Source organism: Stenella coeruleoalba, assembly GCF_951394435.1.
Source record: "Stenella coeruleoalba genome assembly, chromosome: 14".
Taxonomy (NCBI): Eukaryota; Metazoa; Chordata; class Mammalia; order Artiodactyla; family Delphinidae; genus Stenella; species Stenella coeruleoalba.
Window position 1 is genome coordinate 22,216,648 of NC_137160.1, and position 18,112 is coordinate 22,234,759.

Genomic DNA, 18,112 nt, shown 5'->3' on the forward strand with positions numbered 1-18,112 from the left:
ATAAACAACAGAATACACATTTTTCTCAAGTGCTCATGGAACATTCTTCAGAATAGATCATATCTTGGGTCACAAATCAAGCCTTGGTAAATTTAAGAAAATTGAAATTGTATCAAGTATCTTTTCCGACCACAACGCTATGAGACTAGATATCAATTACAGGAAAACATCTGTAAAAAATACAAACACATGGAGGCTAAACAATTCACTACTTAATAACAAAGTGATCATTGAAGAAATCAAAGAGGAAATTAAAAAATGCCTGGAAACAAATGACAATGGAGACACGATGACCCAAAACCTATGGGGTGCAGCAAAAGCACTTCTAAGAGGGAAGTTTATAGCAATATAATCCTACCTTAAGAAACAGGAAACATCTCGAATAAACAACCTAACCTTGCACCTAAAGCAATTAGAGAAAGAAGAACAAAAAACCCCCAAAGCTAGCAGAAGGAAAGAAATCATAAAAATCAGATCAGAAATAAATGAAAAAGAAATGAAGGAAACGACAGCAAAGATCAATAAAACTAAAAGCTGGTTCTTTGAGAAGATAAACAAAACTGATAAACCATTAGCCAGACTCATCAAGAAAAAAAGGGAGAAGACTCAAATCAATAGAAATAGAAATGACAAAGGAGAAGTAACAAGTAACACTGCAGAAATACAAAGGATCATGAGAGATTACTACAAGCAACTCTACACCAGTAAAATGGACAACCTGAAACAAATGGAAAAATTCTTAGAAATGCACAACCTGCCAAGACTGAATCAGGAAGAAATGGAAAATATGAACAGACCAATCACAAGCACTGAAATTGAAACTGTGATTAAAAATCTTCCAACAAACAAAAGCCCAGGACCAGATGGCTTCACAGGCGAATTCTATCAAACATTTAGAGAAGAGCTAACACCTATCCTTCTCAAACTCTTCCAAAATATAGCAGAGGGAGGAGCACTCCCAAACTCATTCTACGAGGCCACCATCACCTTGATACCAAAACCAGACAAGGACGTCACAAAGAAAGAAAACTACAGGCCAGTATCACTGATGAACATAGATGCAAAAATCCTCAACAAAATACTAGCAAACAGAATCCAACAGCACATTAAACGGGTCATACACGATGATCAAGTGGGGTTTATCCCAGGAATGCAAGGATTCTTCAATATACGCAAATCAATCAATGTGATACACCATATTAACAAATTGAAGGAGAAAAACCATATGATCATCTCAATAGATGCAGAGAAAGCTCTCAACAAAATTCAACACCCATTTATGATAAAAAGCCCTGCAGAAAGTAGGCATAGAGGGAACTTTCCTCAACATAATAAAGGCCATATATGACAAACCCACAGCCAACATTGTCCTGAATCGTGAAAAACTGAAAGCATTTCCACTAAGATCAGGAATAAGACAAGGTTGCACACTCTCACTACTCTTATTCAACATAGTTTTGGAAGTTTTAGCCACAGCAATCAGAGAAGAAAACGAAATAAAAGGAATCCAAATCAGAAAAGAAGAAGTAAAGCTGTCACTGTTTGCAGATGACATGATACTATAGATAGAGAATCCTAAAGATGCTACCAGAAAACTACTAGAGCTAATCAATGAATTTGGTAAAGTAGCAGGATACAAAAATAATGCATAGAAATCTCTGGCATTCCTATACACTAATGATGAAAAATCTGAAAGTGAAATCAAGAAAACACTCCCATGTACCACTGCAACAAAAAGAATAAAATATCTAGGAATAAACCTACCTAAGGAGACAAAAGATCTGTATGCAGAAAATTATAAGACACTGATGAAAGAAATTAAAGAGGATACAAATAGATGGAGAGATATACCATGTTCTTCGATTGGAAGAATCAACATTGTGAAAATGACTCTACTACCCAAAGCAATCTACAGATTCAATGTTACCCCTATCAAACTACCACTGGCATTTTTCACAGAACTAGAACAAAAAATTTCATAATTTGTATGGAAACGCAAAAGACCCCGAATAGCCAAAGCAATCTTGAGAACGAAAAACGGAGCCGGAGGAATCAGGCTCCCTGACTTCAGACTATACTACAAAGGTACAGTAATCAAGACAGTATGGTACTGGCACAAAAACAGAAAGATAGATCAATGGAACAGGATAGAAAGCCCAGAGATAAACCCACGCACATATGGTCATCTTGTCTTTGATAAAGGAGGCAGGGATGTACAGTGGAGAAAGGACAGCCTCTTCAATAAGTGGTGCTGGGGAAACTGGACAGGTACATGTAAAACTATGAGATTAGATCACTTCCTAACACCATACACAAAAATAAGCTCAAAATAGATTAAATACCTAAATGTAAGGCCAGAAACTATCAAACTCTTAGAGGAAAACATAGGCAGAACACTCTATGACATAAATTACAGCAAGATCCTATATGACCCATTTCCTAGAGAAATGGAAATAAGAACAAAAATAAACAAATGGGCCCTAATGAAATACAAAAGCTTTTGCACAGCAAAGGAAACCATAAACAAGACCAAAAGACAACCCTCAGAATGGCAGAAAATATTTGCAAATGAAGCAACTGACAGAGGATTAATCTCCAAAATTTACAAGCAGTTCATTCAGCTCAATAAGAAAAAAAGAAACAACGCAATCCAAAAATGGGCAGAAGACCTAAATAGACATTTCTCCAAAGAAAATATACAGACTGCCAAGAAACACATGAAAGAATGCTCAACATCATTAATCATTAGAGAAATGCAAATCAAAACTACAATGAGATATCATCTCACACCAGTCAGAATGGCCATCACCAAAAATCTAGAAACAATAAATGCTGGAGAGGGTGTGGAGAAAAGGGAACACTCTTGCACTGCTGGTGGAAATGTGAATTGGTACAGCCACTATGGAGAACAGTATGGAGTTTCCTTAAAAAACTATAAATAGAGCTACCCTATGACCCACCCTGAGAAAACCATAAATCAAAAAGAGTGGTGTACCAAAATGTTCATTGCAGCTCTATTTACAATAGCCCGGAGATGGAAACAACCTAAGTGTCCATCATCGGATGAATGGATAAAGAGGATGTGGCACATATACACAATGGAATATTACTCAGCCATGAAAAGAAACAAAACTGAGCTATTTGTAATGAGGTGGATAGACCTAGAGTCTGTCATACAGAGTGAAGTAAGTCAGAAAGAGTCTGTCTGTCATACAGACAGAGTCTGTCATACAGAGTGAAGTAAGTCAGAAAGAGAAAGACAAATACCGTATGCTAACACATATATATGGAATTTAAGAAAAAAAATGTCATGAAGAACCTAGGGGTAAGACAGGAATAAAGACACAGACCTACTAGAGAATGGACTTGAGGATATGGGGAGCAGGAAGGGTAAGCTCTGACAAAGCGAGAGAGAGGCATGGACATATATACACTACCAAGCGTAAGGTAGATAGCTAGTGGGAAGCAGCCGCATAGCACAGGGAGATCAGCTCGGTGCTTTGTGACCACCTGGAGGGGTGGGATAGTGAGGGTGAGAGGGAGGGAGACACAAGAGGGAAGAGATGTGGGAACATATGTATATGTATAACTGATTCACTTTGTTATGAAGCAGAAACTAACACACCATTGTATTGCAATTATACTCCAATAAAGATGTAAAAAAAAAAAAAGAGTAAAATGAGAATGCTAGGCATAAAAAAACATGGTAATAAATATTAAGAAGATTGCCACAGGCTCATCACTGAACTCAAAACCAAGGAGAGAATCAGTGAACTTGACGATAGGTGAATAGAAACTACAAAAGAGAAAACAGAGTAGGGGAAAAATCCAGAACACAGTGTCTAAGTGCTGAGGGGCAATACCAAACACAAGTATAATTCCAAGAGAAGAGAAAGAAAATGAAGAAATACTTGAAGGAATCATAGCTAAACATTTTCTAGAATCTCAGAGAACCACAAATGAGATAAATATCAAACAGGAAAAAGCTTAAAATGCTTCCTATTCCAAGTACTAAAAGTCAAAGGTAACATTTTTGGAGGCAGCCAGAATTTCAAGCATGAAAGAAATATAAAAATTATAGCAGACTTGTCAAAAATTACACACTTTACAAGACAATGGCATAACTTCTTTATGGTGAGGAAAGAATTCCAAACTCAGTGAAAATATCTTTAAAAAATGAATAAACTCATTTTAGACAGAAAATTTTTTGAGAGAGTTTATTACCTGGAGATCTGCATTACAGAGACAGGGATCTGTTAAAAAATAATAAAATTATTGTAAATATCTCAAAAGCAGGTAAATATAAAGGACCCGTTTTTCTCATTTTTAATCATTCTAAAGATAATTAACTATGGCAAAAAATAATAGCAATGTATTTTGGGTATATGGAGTATATAAAAATGAAATGTATGACAAAAAAAGCAAAAATTAAGAAAGTGAGCAATTGGAAGTAAAATAACTTATAATATTATTTGAAGATAGGCTGTAAATAATAAAAACATATGTGGTATAGTTCCTTAGAAAACTAAAAATAGAATTACCATATGACCCAGCAATCCCACTACTGGAAATATACCCAGAGAAAACCGTAATTCAAAAAGACATATGCACCCCAGTGTTCATTGCAGCACTACTTACAATAGCCAGGTCATGGAAGCAACCTAAATGCCCATTGACAGACGAATGGGTAAAGAAGATGTGGTACATATATACAATGGAATATTACTCAGCCATAAAAAGGAACGAAATTGGGTCATTTGTAGAGACATGGATGGATCTAGAGACTGTCATACAGAGTGAAGTAAGTCAGAAAGAGAAAAACAAATATCATATATTAACACATATATGTGGAACCTAGAAAAATGGTACAGATGAACCAGTTTGCAGGGCATAAATAGAGACACTGATGTAGAGAACAAACGTATGGACACCAACGGGGAAAAGTGGCGGGGGGAGCGTGGTGGTGGGATGAGTTGGGAGATTGGGATTGACATATATACACTAATATGTATAAAATGGATAACTAATAAGAACCTGCTCTATAAAAAAATAAATTAAATTAAAAAAAACATATGCAGTATACTCCAGGAAAATCACTAAAAGTTTTCCAACAGGTTTAATTAATGGGATAGTATCAAAGATAAGAGAATTAAAAAAAATAATCAGTTAATCCATAAGCAGGCAGAAAAAGAGAAAAAGGAACAGCAAAGTCAGGTGGAACAAATAGAAAACAAACTGCAAGATGATCTATAATCTATATCAATAAATGCTGAAATATAGTTAAAAGACAGATTTTTTTCAGAATGAATAAAAACGCTGGCCCCAACTATAGACTGTCTACAAATAACATAAAGATATAAGATATAAATACATGTATAGTTTGTAAATAAAAACATAGAAATACATACACATATGTATGCACATACATCAGAGTGTACACCATATTAACTCTATGTGAAACACATACAACAAGTAAATTCTATTGTCTGTATTAATTTCAAAGTGGATTTGTGAAACATACCTATGCTTGGAAGCCCAGAACAAGTGTAACTTCTGTGACTCCTTCCCTATACTCACTAATTAGATTTTCTCTCTCCCTTGTCTGTCCTCTCACAATACCCAATTTGAAACTTTGTTATAGCTCTCACGACCGCTTTGTGGGAGGATGAGGGTCCAGAACTAAGTCTAGCCAATGAATTGTGAGCTGAAATAAGGCACGTGCCCCTTCTGGCTCTGAGCACTCAATTGCTAAGGCAAGTGAAAAGCCCTTTCCTTTCCCCTGGCACAGCAATAACCAATATTCAAGATGATCACAGCTCCATCCACCTGGATTTCAGAAAGCAATGTGGGGAAGAAACCAGTGACCCAAAATGGGTAAGTGGCATGAAAAAGAAATGTCTTGTTGTTTAAACCAAAAATCAGCAAACTATAACCCATGGGCCAAGTCAGGTCAGTTGCATGCTTTTGTAAATAAAATTTTGTTGGAACACGGCCATGTCCATTTATATGTTGTGTATGAGTGCTTTCATGCTACATGGGCAGAGTTGAATAGTTTTGACGGGATTGTATGGCCTGCAAAACAGGCAATATTTACTAGCTTTACAGCAGAGCAAGGTTTAGGGTGAGGCACGTAGGGTGCAAAATTTACGGAGGCGCTCACTATCAGGGTCATGCAAGTACTAACTCTGCTCTTGTACTTGGTAAATGGAATTGTCAATTTCAAAGCAATATTTAGATTCAGAAATGAATAATGAATTGTACATACCATGTTTAAATTTTGTATACATAAGGACAAATCATATGGCAAAAATATTATATTTTAATTTCAATAGACAATTCACTATGACTTATACCAGGATTTTCACCATGAATTAATGCAATAGCTAAGCCCACAGAGTAATGTAAAAATCAGCATTACGCTTCATGCACATTATATCTAAACTACCTTAAAACAACTTTAAAATAGAAATTATCCAAAACTGTAAAGTGTTCCTTTTCCCATCATGTTTAACTGTCAAGGATATTGTGTTAATCCTTGACTACTTCTAAAACTACAGATTAGAACATGAAGAGAAGTAAGAAAATGGACACTTGGGACTCCTGGAAAATGATGGTTCATTATTCAAGAATTTATTGCATTCATGCTGAAAGATTTGACAAACTAATGTCTTTTACTTACCACCTCTGCTCAAAATCCTTCCTGCATGCCAAAACAGAATCTATGACACCAGCCACATCACAACCAATAAACCTTCAACTATTCCTTCGTAGTAACCTTTTGTTTTGAAGATACTGTGCAAGAGACGAGGAGAAAATTTTCCGCTGGGCTTGAACAGTGATAGTCAATGAATAGCTGTTTAGAATTATGGGTGTTGCTAGATCTTGAATGATAGCAGTAACAAAGTATTTTTAAAATTTTTTATTTCGTGGTTATTTGTGGAGCTCTCTTAAGTACAGGGGCCTGGGCATGTGCCCCTTTTGCCTGAGTTTAAGGATGTACTGGAAGAAGGGTGTGGTGTGAGCCCAGAACACTGAGGCTCACCAGTAGGAAAGGCTGGGCACCCACCAAGTAGCCAGAAGGAGCTGGACCCCTAGACAAGGACCCAAAGTCAGACAAAAGGCCTATTTCACTGTTCAATAGATCTTGTCTCAGAAGGGTCTGATAGTGGCCCTCGTGTAACCAGATGGACAGCCTCACTCACCATTCCAGACCTAGCTCTCTCCTGGGTTCATGTGCTCACGTGCAGTGGTGTCCTTCAAGACTCCACAGTGGAATGTAAATTGGTGCAGCCACTATAGAGAACAGTATGCAGGTTCTTTAAGAAACTAAAAATAGAGCTACCATATGATCCAGCAATCCCACTCCTAGGCATATATCTGGTAAAGATGAAAACTAATTCACAAAGATACATGCACCCCAATGTTCATAGTAGCACTATTTATAACAGCCAAGACATGGAAACAACATAAGTATCCACTGACAGATGAATGGATAAAGATGATGTGGTATGTATACACACACACACACACACACACACACACACACACACACACACACACTGGGCTATTACTCAGTCATTAAAAAAATGAAATGAAATAATGCCATTTGCAGCAACATGGACAGACCTAGAGATCATCATACGAAGTGAAGTAAGTCAAAGACAAATATCATGACATTACTTATATGTGGAATCTAAAAAAATGATAAAAATTAACTTAGTTACAAAACAGAAACTGACTCATAGACATAAAAAACAAACCGAAGGGGAAAGGGGAAGAGGGATAAATTAGAAGTTTGGGATTAACAGATACACACTACTATATATAAAATAGATAAACAACAAGGTCCTGCTGTATAGCACAGGGAACTATATTTGACATCTTGTCATAACCTATAATGGCAAAGAATCTGAAAAAGTATATAATATATATATATGAATCATTTTGCTGTGTTAGTTTCAAGTGTACAGCATTGTAAATCAACTGTAATTCAATTAAAAAAAAGACTGCACAATGGAAAGCCCTCTGGCTCTGCCTTCTGCCCTTGTTCCTAAGTCTGACTCTGCTCCTCCTTTCGCCCTGCTTCTGAAAAGGGAAGACATAGTTTCATTCATTCATTCATTCATTCACTCATTCAATTTACTTGTTTTAGACCACAAGGACTTTTTTACTCTGTGCCTTTCGTGTGGAAGGCTTAGATGAAGGTATTGAAAGGGAAAGGACATGGACAAATGTCATTTCTCTCTCTAGGGAGGACGAAGAGGAAGGAATGGGGAACAGACATTTCCTGAGCATATATTTTGCTGCTGCATTGTGCTGTTTTAGTTGAAGCCTCAGAGCAGCCCTGTCATCTCTATGTAAGGGAAATGAGAATCAGAGAGGTCAACACGGCTAATAAATACTAAGTCTTATGGCTGGACTTGAGATTTCTGACTCAAAGGTTGTTTTTATTACATCATGTTTATCGTTTATTAAAAGATAAAAAAAGCACACATATGCAAATACTGTAATAGAAATCTACCTGTGAGTGTTGCGGGGTTTAGGAAAGAAAAAGGCATGTCTGCCTCACGGCAAGTAACGGGAACAATCTGGGACCAAGCACTGGGTCTTAGTTCATCTTCTTAAGTGGGGAGCAAATCGTTATTTCACGTGTGATGTAGAAATGAATTCAATGCCAAAGGGCCAAAAGAAAAAGTAAATGGGCAGGAAGAAACACTGGAGACAGAAAGAGCTCTGGGGCTCGACATCTTGGGGTTCAGCAAACAGAGAATGGACGAACATACAGAAGAAAATACCCCAGCTGGGCCCCAGGAGACAGACTATGTAGGTTAATGTCTCTCTCCACTCTCGTTCTGTGGTTTCAGTGGTGGAAAATCTGCAAAAGGCCCTTATACCCCTCCTTGCTTTTGGATGGAAGAAATCTCTTCAGGGACACGTCAGTTTATAAATAAGACCTCCCGTACTGAAAGAGCATAGAGCAGGGGGGTTATCCTGCTGAGCAACTGTTGATGACGCTGATTGCCAGGAGGGTGACCTGGGGAGCCATGGGCAGGGTTAATTACAGAACAGTCAACTGTGTGCTTCTGTCAATCACCTGGGCAAGTTTGGAGAGCAGTTGTCTGGAGGTACAGGCAGGCAATCCCACTGTGAGCCGCACTCCCAGGCCAGGCAGAATGCAGCCTTTGATCTAGAATTCTAGACAACAGAACCGGCTTCCTTGTCCAGCCACCCTTTGGGTCAGCTGGCTAGGGAAGCCACATTGCAGCTGGCTTCGGCCTCAGCTTTGGAATCCCGTGCTCAGTGTCATCTTTCTGCCCCTCCTTCCATTTTTCTGTCCTGTATTTTAGTTAAGTGTACACAGTTCAGGAGCCCCTACTATCTATTGAATCTGCGGGGGAGAAGAAGTACAAATTCTGTGTCCTCTTCTCTATTTCCCTGTGTGAAGCCTAGCACGTGGCACATGGTAGACATTGAAGAATCGATTACTGAATGAATGAATGAACTGCAATGTAGCCATCCTATTTTTCATAAAACTCAAGTCTTGTGGTACTTTCAAGGGTTACATTGTGGGGACTGTTGACACCTCATTATTTCAATATGAAAAAAACAGTGGATAAAAACCCTGCTATCAATGCTGTGCTCGAACATAAAGACGAATTTCCCCAAAACTCAATAGCTTCCTCCCCCCTCTTCCTTTCAGAACAGGCTCCTTTGTCTAGTCCTCTATTATATGGGACTGCATGTGCATCTCATTATTCTCCAGGCCTTATCTGCCCAGGTCCCACTCCTGAGTCCAGGGGTAGCCAGGTAAAGACAGTACCCAGTGTGGTACTCACGGTAAATGGGTTCAAGACTCCAGGTATCCATGACTGGAACAAATTACAGGGAGACAAAGTTCCAGCTGGGAACAAAATGTTGAGTCTAATTCAAAGGCAACATGTAGACCTAGAAAAAAGAGGAGAGAGTTGGCATCTGATAGAGTCAACTGCAGATCGAGCTGTACGCTAAGAACAAGTCAAACAGAGCAGTTCTAGAATTTTGTCATGGTCAGCGAGGATGAACCAGGCTAGCCTCTGTTCAGAGCACACCTAGCAGATTTGAGGATGCTGATTAGGAATTTAGACCCAGATGAGTAGCATCTTTAAATCTGCCTGTGGTAGAGGCCTAGCTGACACTCACTCACTCTGCTCTTTTCTGCCCTGCTCCCAGACTATGCTGGAACCTCCGAATTGCCCCTTCAACTCCTGTGCTTAAAATGTTCACTGAGCACTTGCTAAATTCTGATACTCTCTTGCACTGGGAACACAGCAATGACCATGGCAGATGCAGTCTCTGATCTCTCAGATTCCATGGGATCCATGAACACTTTGTGCTCTTCTCACAGGCCTAAAGCATTGACCCAGCATGACATCACTCCATAAAGCTGTCTGTACACATTTTATTCCCAGAGTTTCCCATCCAACATTGGAGCCGGAATCTGACTCCCCGGTTCCCCCTCGATGAACTCAGCCCCTTCACTCTTTAAGGTTTTCCTGCCAACCAATCCTGTAAAATGCAACAGTTATTATTCTTGGCTTATCAGTTTCATACACCCTTCTTTAGATGATATTTTATTGGAGTTTTACCTCTATATTAGATGCCTGTTTGGGACTTCATCATATGCCCTTCACTCCTTCAGACAGCTCCACCTTCTCCGTTGGAAGTTTTGGAAGGTCAAATTTTGTTCTCCTTCAAGGAGTCCAAGTACAAACCCTGGTGTCTCAGGGGGTAGTGCGTCCTCCCCTTCCCACCCTGTCCATTACTCCCTCCCCTCTCTTCTCTCTGCTGGGTAGACCAGCTGAGCTCCTTTCTTCCAGACTCCACCCAGCTCGAGTAAATGAACAAAAATCAAAGTAGGTCATCTCTCAACGGTTTATAAGCCAAGTTACTGAGAGCTTCCAAAAGACTCCACTATTTTCTACTCCTCTGGGAAACATGTAAGGTCCTTTATTTCTTGAAACACATCTGGTGTTTGCACCTTCCCTGTCAGTTTCTCTGTGGGGCCTGAAGGAGGCAGCTACTCAACAAACCCATTGCTCCAGCGTGACCTCTACCCAGAATCTCCTCCTTGCTGTTCTCAGTCTCTAACCTACTGATGAATTTTTACATCAATGATAATTATTTAAATGCCCATCTCTCATGTTAGACTAAGAATTGTGTTTCCAGGTCTGTAGGGAATTGAATAGTGTCTCCCCTCTACCCCCGACAAAAAATTCCTTCCACATGGAATCTCAGAATATATCCTTCTTTGGAAATAAAGACTGTGCAGATATAATTAGTTAAGATGAGGCATCTGGATTAGGCAGACCCTAAATCTAAAGACTGGTGTTTTTATTAAGGGGAAGAAGAGAGTCACTCAGACACAGTAACACAGAAGACACACACACACAGGGAAGAATGCCTCATAAAGACAGAGGCAGAGACTGGAATGACAGAGCTAGAGCCCAGGACCACCAAGGATGGCCAGCAACTGCCAGAAGCTGGGAGAAAGACATCAAACAGATTCTCCCTCACAGCCTCTAGGAGGAATCAACCCTGTCAATGCCTTGATTGTAGACCTCCGGCCTCCAAGAAATATGAGAGAATACATTTTTGTTGTTTTAAGACACCTAGTTTGTAGTAACTTGTTACAGTAGCCCTAGGAAATGAATACAATATCTAATTCCTAGTATCTAATAATGCTGGTGGGATCCACCATTTATGAGCAGTGTGACTTTGGACAGATCACATTATCCCCAACGCTAAAACAGGGATGAGAATGATGGCTCTCTCCAGAACTTCTGTGAGCACCAAATGTGGTGAAGTTATTTTTAAAAATGCTTTATAATCTAAAATGGATACCATAAGTATTAACGGTTGGAATTATACTTATGATTCCAGTTATATTATCAGGAAAGGAGGAGGGAAGGAAGGAGGGAAGTTGAGTGAAAGCAAGGAAATGGAGGGGAATAAAGAAGCCAACTAATTTATTAATTCTAAGGTACAACTGTTTCTGTTAATCCCTTGAATCTTTTTATTATTTTAGAAGTTTATGACTTTCTTAATTCCAGATAATTAATTTTAGTTTCAAGACATTTAGAAAGGGAGCCAACCAAACACTGGAATAGATTTGACTTTTTAGTGTCAAAGAGATAAAAATTAAGAGCCAATGTCTACTGAGTAATTTCTAGGCGCTAAAATCTTACTCAGCATTTTGCCTGCACCATCTCATTTAACTCTCACAGCTCTATAATGTATGGACCATATATTCCATTACAAATGAGGAAAACAAAGGCTCCAAGAGCCTTCACCATCTGCCCAAACTCACACAGTCAACCCATTCTGTCTGACTTCTGAACCTGTGTGCTGAACCCCAACCCAATCCTACTTTGGTCTCACAACCAGAAAAGCCAGGAAATACACCTGCCCCCTGCCAGGATCACTCCCAGCTGTGACACTTATACAACCCATTTTATGGTCTCCCTGTGAGGATTCATGCCCTTCCCCAAACTCCCAAGTTCAATGGCAGGTGCATCACTGTCCGCTCACTAATGTGTACTTCAAGGCTGTTATTAACCCGCTGGAATCTGAGCTGCCACCTCCTACTTGGGCAATTTTCCAACCATTTAGTGGCATAATCATCAGAGACAAGGATGTAAACATTTCCTCCCCGCAGCCTGGGAAGAGGGCCAGAGGACTCAACCTTGGTGAATTCCCTGTGGGAAGCTGCTCCTTGGGTAACTGTAGAATTGGGCTTATCCGGTGACAAATTTGGAGAGGCTGAAATGATTTCTTGCCCCCCGCCCGACTTCCCTATTTTATCAATAGAACCTATATTTAAAGTCGACACAGATTCAGCAATAAAGAGAAGCAAAACATGGTACACATTATAACATGGACGACCTCAAAAACATTATGCCAAATGAAAGAAACCAGACAAAAAAGGCCATGTATTACATAAATCCATTTATATGAAATGCTCAGAAAAGCAAATCTATAGAGACAGAAAGTATATTAGTGGTTGTCTGGGGCTGGGGGTGAAAAATGTAAACCACAAACAGGTACAAGGGATCTTAATGGGTTAATGAAAATGTCCTAAAACTGGATTACGCTGATAGTAGCACAACTTAATATATTTACTAAAAATCTTTGAATCATACACTTAAAAGAAGTAAATTTTATGGTATGCAAATTATGTCTCAATAAATGTGTCTTTTAAAAAAGTCAACTCAGGCTTTCTAAAATTCCTAAGTTGCTTGCTAACTGGAAATTCTAGAAAAAGAGCTCAGATATCAAGCAATAAATATATATTCCAATATCCAAAAGGGGGTTTCTGATTTGGGAAGCCATGCTAATATAACAGAATTTTCTTCCAACTCTGGAAATGGAAAAAGAAGTGTTTTCCATTTTACCCCACTGCATGATTCATCTGCTCCCTGACAATAAGACATTGACTTTTCCTTGGAATTGCATGGGAATCTTTGTAGTTGTTTGTAGTTCAAACTCTATCACTAGTTAGGTAAAAACTCTGGATAAGTTATTTTATCCCTCTGGACCTCATACTGTTCATCTGTAGGAGGAGGTTGGTCTATATTGTTAATTCTAAGATTCCTTCCAGTTCAGACACTGTATTATAATATTCCCTACATGCCAGACACCATGCTAGGTAACATCTATGCTCATTTATTCTTCTCAACAACCTGAAGGAGGAAGAATTATTAATCCCATCTTACTGATGAAGAGACTGAGCCACGTGGTTGCATTTCTTACCCAAGATTTCACAACTACTAAATGGCAAAGCCAAGATTCAAGCTCTAAACCACAGTGCTTCCCAATTCCCTTCCAATCTCAAAACAGAAAATGACACTATATCATTAGATTCCCCAGAGTAGGGGAGACTAAGAATGCTCTCTTTAAAATTTCATATGCCTGTCACATAGGCAAAAAATACAAATAATGCCTCTGAGAAGATACACACACTGCACTAAATACTATACAATGTTTCATAGGCAAATTAGAATGCAAGTGCAACAGCACCCTAGACCAAGAATCCAGAATCTAGCTGTAAAGTTGAAGTCCTACTAAAATGAGTTATCACCTCACACCAGTCAGAATGGCCATCATCAGAAAGTCTATAAATAATAAATGCTGGAGAGGGTGTGGAGAAAAATGAACCCTCCTACACCGTTGGTGGGAATGTAAATTGGTGCGACAACTATGGAGGGTCCTTAAAAAACTAAAAATAGAGTTACCCTATGATCCAGCAATCCCATTCCTGGGCATATATCCAGAGAAAGCTCTAATTTGAAAAGATACATGCACCCCAATGTTCATAGCAGCACTATTTACAATAGCCAGGACATGGAAGCAACCTAAGTGTCCATCAACAGATGAATGGATAAAGAAGATGTCGTACATATATACAATGGAATATTGCTCAGCCATAAAAAGGAGTGAAATAGTGCCATTTCCAGCAACACGGATGGACTTAGAGATGAACATACTAAGTGCAGTAAGTCAGACAGAAAAAGACAAATTTCATATGGTATTGCTTATATGTGGAATCTAAAAAGAAAATAATATGGAGCTTCCCTGGTAGTGCAGTGGTGAGGAATCCGCCTGCAAATGTAGGGGACACAGGTTCGAGCTCTGGTCTGGGAAGATCCCACATGCGGCAGAGCAACTAAGCCCGTGTACCACAACTACTGAGCCTGCGCTCTAGAGCCCATGAGCCACATTTACTGAGCCCACAAGCCACAACTACCAAAGCCCATGCACCTAGAGCCCGTGCTCTGCAACAACAGAAGCCACCGCAATGAGAATCCCTGCTCCGTAACGAAGAGTAGCCCCCACTTGCCACAACTAGAGAAAGCCCGCGCACAGCAGCAGAGACATAACACAGCCAAAAATAAATAAAATAAAATAAATTAATTTTTAAAAATGATACAAATTAACTTATTTACAAAATAGAAAAAGACTCACAGACTTATTTAGAAAACAAACTTATGGTTACCCAAGGGGAAGGGGTGGGGAGGGATAAATTAGGAGTTTGGGATTAAAATATACACACTATTGTATATAAAATAGATAGCCAACAAGGACCTACTGTATAGCACAGGGAACTATATTCAATATTTTGTAATAACCTATAAGGGAAAATAATCTGAAAAAAAACCTATATATGTATATGTATGTGTATGACTGAATGACTTTACACCTGAAACTAACACAACATTGTAAATCAACTATATTTCAATAAATTAAAAAAATAAAGTTGAAGTCCTATGATTAAATATGCAAGTGTAAATATGAATGTAAACCTATGCATGTATGTATGTAATATATATTTATAGGCATGTATAGCTAAAATTCGGGAATATAAGGCAATAAAGAGTTTTACTTTATTTCCTATAAGGTACAAAAGTTTGTTTGGAAGATACAAAAGGCTGGCAAAATGTAAGAATTTTAAAGCTCTTCAGTTGATTTATTATGGACAGCCAGCAGGATTTTTTCACCCGTAATTGTACTGGAAAGAAACGTGGCCTCATAACTGTAGCTATGAAGTCCAAAAGAGGTATTTCTTCCTAGTAAATGCTGAGTCACTCTGGTGCCTTACCTAAGGAAATTTTCTCTAGGGATTTTCTAAGAGCATCACAGGTATCACACTGGTAAGACCTCTCATATGCCAGCCCTGCACCTGCCATGACCACCAATACCATGGTGACCACTCACCACCATCGTCACAACCACTCCACAGCGCTTACCCCACAAACTACTCCAATCCATCTAGTGCCACTGTCTACTTCTGACCAGAGCACCTGTGTTTCTTTGATGAGAAGTGGTTCTTACTGCCCTCTACCAGTCCCTGGATTTTTCAGGATAAATCCCAGTGGGCTACTGGGCTTTCAGTCACATGCAGTCTCAGTCCTTGAACGAATCAACATAAGCCAGATCAATCAACCCACTAGTAAGTTGGATCTGGAAATAGTCAAGGAGGTGGTTAGTTATTATGAGCCATTCTGTGCTGGACAGGTCCCGTGGGTACCGGTGAGGACACGATCCTGTGGCTGGCTCAGTTCACGAGACGATGTGTCCAAACTGCCTACCTGGTCTTTTTCCTGAGCAATGGGTTCTCTTCATCTTTTAGGAAGTTCAGTGATAAGAGGGGCAGCCAGTATTTCAGGCACAGACTCACTCTAGTCTTGACAATTTAAAGACAATCTACTCAGCTTTTCTGCCAATATCCTCTTCGAAGCTTCCACAAGTTTCCTTCCACTAAAAGTTTCCTCTTTTAGTCTCCTCTGAAGCTAAGGTCAGAATCTTTTGATTTGGGGCCAAATTCTCATATCCCACACTATTTCCTCTACACTAGATCTTCAGACTCTTGAGATCTGACCCTCAAATCGTGAGCCAGGTTTGGCATGATTTGGGTTTTACCCTTTCCTAACTGTATGACCTTGGACAAGTTAATTACATACCCTTTGAGACTCCATTTCCTATGAAGTGGAGATCCAACAGGGCTACTGAGAGGAGTAAATAAGAGAATGTGTGTAATGCCCCCCAAGTTCATAATGCATGCTCAATAAAAGCCTATGTCTCTCTTTCTCTGCTCTTTGGATTATACAGAGTCTGACAGCAAGCAGTGAGTACTCTCTGGTGTGTTTTCCCTCAGTTCCTTATGATAGTCTAAAGAAGAAACTGATAAATAACAGCAAAAGCATATTTGTTGAAGCAATAAATAGCACAGTGCCATGAAATGCAGCAAACTTAGCCTCTGTGAACCCAAAAGGACAATCTTAATTAAACTCCCAAGACACAAAGCAGCCATGTTGAAAGCTTTTATAAAGACATTTAGCATCCTTGTCCGTTACCTGATTGTCATAGTACAGCTGTCACTCATATTATATACAATGGGGCAGGTGGCACGTCAAGAGCAGTAAAATAATTTTTACACTGTTCATAACTGTGGCCTGGTTCCCCGAATCTTCTAGAGATGCTATGGATTTAGTATGTTTTAGTTTTAGTACTAAAACATTTAGTATGTTTTAGTTAATTTTGCAGGGGGGGCTTAAGTTAGCATATATTGATTTATGGTGCTTGCAGTTAAGAAACCTGATCGATACAGGAAATAAGGCCTCAGGGAAAAGGGAAAATACGGCTTCAGGGAAATGATGATTTGTGAATCACGCAGCTCATGATACGCAGTGCAGAAATTGAAGTTATCTCCTGTGGTCACTTGGAATGATGTGCCCATTGAAGGCAAGGCTTAGGGAGAACTCTCTGGCCTCTATTTTTTTTTTTAATGAAGAACTTCAGAAATTCAGGGATTGTAGAATTGGGGGGTATGCTCCTAACAGTATTGGACAACTTAAAGAAATAGCATGACAAGTGCAAAATACTAAGTTCTTGGCTTAAGGCACAGGCCAAAAAAGTCAGGAACTCTCTATGGATGTACTAAAATAATTTCTTATCTCTTATAGCTGCAGGGTTAAGATAGCTGAAAAATCACTCAGTGTTTGATCCTGCAGGTCAGTGAAAAATGTCAGATGAATTCATCAGGTCTCTTTAGGGAAGTTAAAATAGTAAGAAAGAAGCAAATATAGAGAATTTGGGATGGGGGAATATGGGAAGATATAGATGGAAAAATACCCTGACACTCCACACCTACCATGACTCCCCTGGCAGGAGACCTTTTCCCCTGCCATTTCAGTGGTTTCTTCCTTGCTTGAAGACCCTGTAATGACCCAGGTTGTAGCATCTGTCTTACAGAAGTGATGCAGTTCTCATCAGGCTCTACTCAAATGCCCCATAAGAGCTCCAAACAACTAGGGTGACTCAGAGATATGACAAAAATCAGACCCTGGAGGAAAGGTTTAGTCAAAGAAACTTCTAGAATATTGATAATTTAAAATCCAGAGAACATGTGTAGGAATAGGTTCTGAGGACACTAGACAAAGGAGTAGAAAGTTGATTTGAAATAGGGTGAATGCATCAATATTGGTGCAGTTATCAGACACTGGATTCAATGTGTTGGCATAAACAAACAGTAGTGCCTCTATTTGCTCAGTTGGTTGACCAAAACCTGGATTCAGTA

At 39.2% G+C, this 18,112-nt stretch overlaps 1 long non-coding RNA gene across 1 annotated transcript in view; it reads right to left on the reverse strand.

Annotated features, from left to right (window-relative positions):
- The window catches only part of LOC307197492, a 739,380-nt gene that overhangs the window by 350,725 nt on the left and 370,543 nt on the right, over positions 1–18,112 (reverse strand). The window contains exon 7 of the long non-coding RNA XR_013831420.1: positions 9,837–9,945. This is a non-coding gene — a long non-coding RNA (uncharacterized lncRNA). The remainder of the gene's footprint in view (positions 1–9,836; positions 9,946–18,112) is intronic.